Source organism: Lutra lutra, chromosome 7 (assembly GCF_902655055.1).
Source record: "Lutra lutra chromosome 7, mLutLut1.2, whole genome shotgun sequence".
Classification (NCBI taxonomy): Eukaryota; Metazoa; Chordata; class Mammalia; order Carnivora; family Mustelidae; genus Lutra; species Lutra lutra.
This window is the reverse complement of record NC_062284.1, coordinates 112,942,350-112,949,369: the sequence shown is the minus strand read 5'-3', so window position 1 is coordinate 112,949,369 and position 7,020 is coordinate 112,942,350. Positions and strand designations below refer to the sequence as shown.

At 38.4% G+C, this 7,020-nt stretch overlaps 1 long non-coding RNA gene across 1 annotated transcript; it reads left to right on the top strand.

Moving 5' to 3' along the window:
• Window positions 1–2,024: 2,024 nt before the first annotated feature.
• On the top strand, window positions 2,025–4,706 carry LOC125105683 (uncharacterized). Its single transcript, XR_007128987.1, has 2 exons — window positions 2,025–2,114; window positions 3,853–4,706. It is a non-coding gene; the product is annotated as an uncharacterized LOC125105683 (long non-coding RNA).
• The last annotated feature ends 2,314 nt before the right edge of the window (window positions 4,707–7,020 follow it).

The following is a 7,020-nucleotide window of genomic DNA, read 5'->3' as shown; positions in this document are numbered from 1 at the left end:
TGACCGCACGGAGCAGGGAGCCGGACATGGGCCTCGATCCTGGGCTGGATCCCAGTACCCTGGGATCATGACCTGAGCCGAAGGCAGAGGCTTTACCCCACTGAGCCACCCAGATGCCCCCATTCCTGCCAATTCTTAATGACTTTCAAGAGAAAGTAGAAATCTGGGTTTTTAATGTGACCTCTTGCCTTTTAAATGCTGTACAGATGAAGTGATACATTCGTGGACTTCATTTGACTTGCAGACTACCATTCTGGAATCTGAATTCAAGATAAATCAATCCATTTTTTTCTGGACTAAGATTTTTTTTTTCCTGCATTTAAACAATCATTTTTAAAGAGGTATTTAAATATAGATAATTCAAGCAGTGCTTTCTTAAATTATATGAAATGTCAATTTGACCTAATTCCTTAATTTGATAGATTTAGATTCAGTATGTCAGAGTCAAGGACAGAGGTAACACTTTTCAAAATAATATGAAAGCCAAAACCCCCAAACAGCGGATAATTTTTGACATCTATTGTTTAGCATTATGGGAGATATAAAAAAGCATCACAAAGATAAAATGTAAAATTCATAAAGGGTTAGGAAGCATATAATGCATCTCAAATTAGACAGTCTAGTCATATTGCATAGCCAGAATCAGAAGGAGGCTGAGTAGTCTAAAATGAGTAGAGAAAGCTCTAATCCTGGTTTAGCTATTCATATAGGCTCATTTGCTACCTCAGCTAAAAAACCTGAACAACTTAAGGTATTCCTCTATTGTATTATTTAAAATTTAATAGTAATTATGTATAATTATAGGCACTACAAAATAAAAATAAATACCAAATTAGGTACCCCTGTCAGCTATGATGCTTCTATGATCAAATACTAAAAATAAAAAATGACATTTGTCATATTATTAAGCTTTACTTCTGCATAGCAGCATTTTTCTGCTTTTTTAAAATTTGCATTTGCCAATAAATAATGAGAGGAGTATAAGTGATAATTAGGATAATATTAAAGAAGTAAAATTTGTACAAGAGTTGTATTTTTTAAAGACTATGTACTCCTGGGTGACAAAGTTGGAAATATTCTGGCTTTATAAGATGCTCTTTTCCACACATAAAAATTTCCCTTCAGAGACTTGTTTAATATATCACATCAGACTCTCTTTCCAGTTACTTTGATACATGTATTATAAACTTAATCCATAAACAAGCAGCATTTATTAATAAATAAATGAAGCATATTACATAGTAACATATCATGACAATCAAAGCCCTGAATTAGATGTTGACTCTAAACTTTTTAACATATTAAGGACTGTTTATTACTGTGTCCAAATGATCACAAAGCTTGATTTAAGAGGTCACGTTAATTAAAATTTCCCTGGAAGTTAAGTTATGATGTAAGGGCCTATTTAGCCAGAGGGATTCTGTCTTGGGTTAAACAGTGATTTTGTTGTTTATGCAGTAAAACTTAAACTGACCCTGCCCCCCCTTCTCCCCAGGGGACTTACTTAAAAACAAGTCCTGGAAACCAGTCCCAGGCAACAAAGCCCAAATACAAGGGTGGGTCAGGCAGGGAGGAAACATCCAATCAGTGGGGGCGCATACTGTCTCCCTAGCTACCAAGGAGTATGGGTCCCGCCCTTGGGGTGCCTTTTGGGTGCCAATACTGACCAAGGTGATAGGCTAGTTCAAATATCTACTAGGGTAAATTGTAATTCTATTGGTCATTTATATGTGACCTAGCATGACTGTGAAGCTTTCTCTGTGTGTTACAATTTCATTGGCCACCTGTGCTTGGCCAGACCCAACCACATGGCCTTTGCCCTTAAAAGCTAGTCTGTAAAGCAGAGAGAGGTCACCCTCTCTGTAAAAGGCACGGCCCCGAACATTCGGTTTGATTCTCGATGATTGGCGCGAAATAAAGCTTTGCTTGACCTTCGCTTTGTATCAGTCTCGCTCCTTTAATCACGGACCCGTTATTGGGGGACCTTTCAATGATATGGATCGACATTTAAAAATTACACTGTCCTAAGAACACAAGTTTCAAAAGGTTATACATATTAATGGACTTAAGTGTACAGAGGACTTCTGAGAAATCATCTATAAAGCCACTCTCAGGTATGTGATCATGGGGAAAGAGGGACAGACAGATATGTTCTTTTCTCTTGCCATTGAACAGATTCAATACTTAGCAAATCGAAATGAAATTAATAGTTGAAAGCATCAGCATTTTTCAGCTTGACACCTTTTCATATATAGCAGACCCTGTTGTCATTTGCCTTTATCAGTGCTATTTTCCCTTTCTGCTGTATGTCCAGTCCCAGGGTTGGGATCACAATTGCTCTGAACCAGTCCTGAGGATTCAGATCCTCTTTGCCAGTTAGCAGTCTGAGTATGGACATGTGACTCAGTTCCAACGTGTGGCTCAGTTCCGGCTAGTGAAACTGCTGGGGTTTCCGTGCAGAATGTTCCTTCTCTAATTAGAGACACCTGCCCCCCCAACACACACACACACACACACACACACACACACACACACACACACACACACACAAAGCATATTTACACTCTACCTTTTCCTTCCTACTTAGGACACTGTCTTTTTAGGACAGAAAACTTGGAGGTCCTGCAGCCATTTTACAATGAGGAAGAAAGCCAAGAGAATAATAAAGAAAGGAGCCCAGCCCTCTGATGGGGCAGAACTGCTGAAATGACTTTTGAACCACTTACATCTAGACTTTCTGTCTTGTGAAAAAGTTAAACGCCGTTATGGTTTAAAGCGCGGACAGCTAGATTTTCTGTTACTTGCAGTGTGAAGGATTCTACCTGGGATAGCGTAAAAAGGCAGGGCCAGTGGTGTTCTAGTTTAGCTCACACAAGCTTGTGAGGCCATTGTGCCTGTCTCTCCCCAGCCTTACTCTCAGTGATTTGGAGTAGGTAGCTTTAAATTACCCACAGTGGGGGGCACCTGGGTGGCTCAGTATTTAAAGCTTCTGCTTTCCCCTAGGGTCATGATCCCAGGGTCCTGGGATCAAGCCCCAGCATTGGGCTCTCGGCTCAGGAGGGAGCCTGCTCCCCCCGCCCCTTCTCTGCCTGCCTCTCTGCCTATCAAATAAATAAAATCTTTACAAAAAAAAAAAAAAATTACCCATGGTGGGAGTGTTTATACTATGGAACTAGGCCAATGATATTTATCAGGGCTTTTTCCCATAGAGAGCCGGTTGTTAAATGTTTACCAGCCGCACAACACTGGGTGACTTACTTGAATCCTACAGATAATATAGTAACAACTACCATGCTATTTATCATCATTCTTTTTATATTTTTAATTTTTTAAATAAGACTTTATTTTTAAGCCATCTCTACACCCAAGGTGGGGCTCAAATATACAACCCTCAGATCAAGAGCGGCTCTCTCCCTCCACTGAGCCAGCCAGGTGCCCTACTTATCATCTTTTAAAGTGCATTTTTAATAGCAAATGAGTAATAGGTTATATCAAGATATTTCTAAGTTGTGGAATTTTAGAGCAGGAAGGGATTTTAAGAAGTTTAAGAAGAGTACAATTAAATCTCAAGTGATTTTAAAACTAACCCAACATTACATAACTGATTAATAACAGAGTCAAGCCTACGCTTTGACTCTTTATTCCCATCTTAGTAATCTTTCCAGTATACCATAGAGACATTATATTATTTATACTATAATAATAATAATAAAAATAATTCTTTGCCTATAAACATCTAGCATCAAATAAAAATATTAAGCTAGTGAGATATTCAATTTCTCTATAAATAGACCAACCCAGTTTTGATAATGCATATAAAAAGCCATGTTAACTATATATTCTAAATTTCAGTCTATTCGGCAAAGATGCAGACCTTGAGGAAGGCTGACATATGGAAGCTGTTCGCATGAGATTAAAAGCTGCCAACAATCTTCAATCATTACTCCCAGTAAGTCCTGACAAGTAATGGGATGATCAGCTGGGTTGGGCTGCCTGGGCACAACCAGGTACACTCTCAGAGAGGGAGCTGCTGCCACATGCATTCTCCAGAGGCCCAAGAGGACTGTCAGCTGAAGCCTGAGCTCCTCCACTGGACTGAAGATAGGCGGACAATCCTGAAAGATAGAAACCACATCGTAGAATGAAGTGAATTCACAGAAGATCTGGAATGTACGATGGGGCAATGGAATACCAGATTCTGACAACTTCTTTTTGAAATAGCTGACCAAATTAGCCAGCAGAGGTTAGATATTGAAAATACTCACTACTGGTTAGAGTACTCGTGGGAGCTTCACAGCACTGGTATGCGTGAAAGCTGGTACATTTTTGGAAAAGCAATTGGGTAATATGCTGCATCTCAATAACTGCAAAGATAAAGATTTTGCATGTTTTGATAAATGTTGATTATGTGCTGATACATACGGGGAATTCATTATATTAGTCTATTTGGGGATATAATTGGAATTTTTCATAAAATCTCAGGAAATGTTTAAAGGATTTGGCTCAGGAATTCTAATTTTAATGATCTATTTTAGGGAAATATAGATAAAAGATTAATGACCATTTTTTATAAAGTATTGAAAAATTGGAAACAGTCTAGTTTCCAACAACAGGGGAATGGGTGAATAAATTATGCTATATCTATCTACACAGTAAAATGCAAAGGAGCCATTAAAATCAATGTTTTGAAATATATTTAACAAAAAGAGAAAATACTCAACCTACAATATCAAATAAAACAATAGAGAGCAGTACAATTTGTGTGTATGCGTGTGTGTTGAGAAGACTAAAGAAGATACACTAAAATCAAGGTGTTCTTAGTGATTATATTTTTCCTCTATTTTTCTGGATTTTCTAAAATTTCTCTAATAAGCATATAGAAACTTTCAAAATTCAAGACTTTTTTCTTATAAAAATCAATACATGTTAACTTAATAGAAAGTATGGAGAAAAAGAAAATACTGAAACATCTATATTTAGAAGAAAATACTACAAAAATGGAAAACAGAACAAACAAAAATCCTTCAAGTCACTTGGAGATAATTCTGACAACAAAGGGTATCTGTCTGAATCAGCAGTGAAGTCCAGAAGGGAAAACTGCCCCCAAACCATACATGTTCTGAGTAAGCGCAATGACTGCTAATGCCATCAGGGAGGTGGGGGAGAAGAGATTAAGGCCTCAGGCTGGATGTTGGAGATTTGGAGAAGTTGGTCTGGTCGTTATGAGTGAGTTTTTTCAGGAGCCGCTACATCTGTGTGAGGCTGCGAGAGACAGCAAGAGGAAAAGGACTTAAAAGATTCTTGCTCTGCATTTAGAGGGCACTCTCTACTTCGGGGTGCATATTTCTCATGCAAGAAGTGAAGAGAGTATTGTGCTAATAATTACTTTGCGTTGTGATTTCCCAATTGTGTGTTTCCTAATAGGAAAACAAGTTGAGAATGAGCCAACTGAGGCCCAACACAATTTATTTCAATTATACCATCACCCTCAAGTTTAAGACCTTGGTTGTCCCAGATACACAACCACATGGCTCTAGAAATCTGACCTGAAAACCCTAGCTGAAACCAGTGTTTGGCAACTTATTTTCTTCCTGCCACACACGGGCAAGTTGACATTCCCCTCTAATTCTTTCTCTCCACGTTAAAAAAAAGCAATGCTAGTGAGTATAATGTTAACATAAAGAAATCCTTGGGGCGCCTGGATGGCTCGGTGGGTTAAAGCCTCTGCCTTCGGCTCAGGTCATGATCCCAGGGTCTTGGGATCGAGCCCCACATGGGGCTCTCTGCTCAGCGGGGAGTCTGTTTCCTCCTCTCTCTCTGCCTGCTTCTCTGCCTACTTGTGATCTCCGTCTGTCAAATAAATAAAATCTTAAAAAAAAAAAAAAAGAAAGAAATCCTCAACTGCATTGTGATCTATACTTGAAAATACTGATTAATTCACAAACGATGGCTTTAACAGGGGCTCCCCAGGGCAAGGAGGGTAGCCACCAGGCCTCATACTTGGAGGCAGGGCTGCGTACATATCGCACCTATTTTATTTACGGAATGTAATTAAAATCACTTTCAGAATTTCTGCCTTTAATGATATCCCAAGAAGCTTATAAAACTTGCTGACCGTGCAGCCTCCTTTCAAGTGAGATTAGCTTGGGCAGGCTGGACAGGTTGGGTTGCAGAGGTCCTACACCCATCTGGGAGAGGACTTGTTCTCTGACCTTTCTCAGACTCAAATTACTAATAATATCACTTGCAAAAAGCCTACACTGTCTTTCATCTTAAATAAGCCCTTTTACATTAAAACCACGGGTCAGAGGAAATGAAGAATGATAGCTGGTGATATTTAGTCATTAACCAATTATTCATTTAAACATATACTGTATACAGGCACTGTTCTAGGCTCTAGAGATTCAGCAGTGAATGAAGACAGACAAGACTGATCCCTACTTTCATGAGGCTGTCATTCTAGTGGGTGGAGACATCAGACGGGAAAGAAAATTGGAAGCATTGCTAGTTCATTTGGGCCCTCATTCAATTCATTTATTTAGCTAACATGTACCAAAAATACCAAACATGCGCCAGGCATTCTAGATGGCTTCATATAAATCTCTCATTTAATTTTTGCATTAACTCTGCACAAAAGTATATTACTATCTCCTTTTTTCAGATGCATAAATAACATAGCTCATTGTAATAGTAAAAGAGAGGAAGCAATCAATATGGGCTATATAGGAGACTTGCTAAGTAAATTATAGCAAGCTGTGCAATGAAATTCTATATTATATAGCTGTTTTTTTTAAATGCAGCTATTATAAAGATCTCCATGTGCTGATATGGAAAGCTGCCCAAAATAAGTATCAACTTAAAAAAAAAAGAAGAAGCAAAATGCAGAACAAGATTTAAAATCAGCTCTTGTTTATGTTTCCTTTTCAAAAAAGATATTCATACCCCTATGTTTGTATATGAAAAGTATATGAGAGACTACATAAATAATTCAATAGTGATTCTAGGGAAGGGAACTGGTGA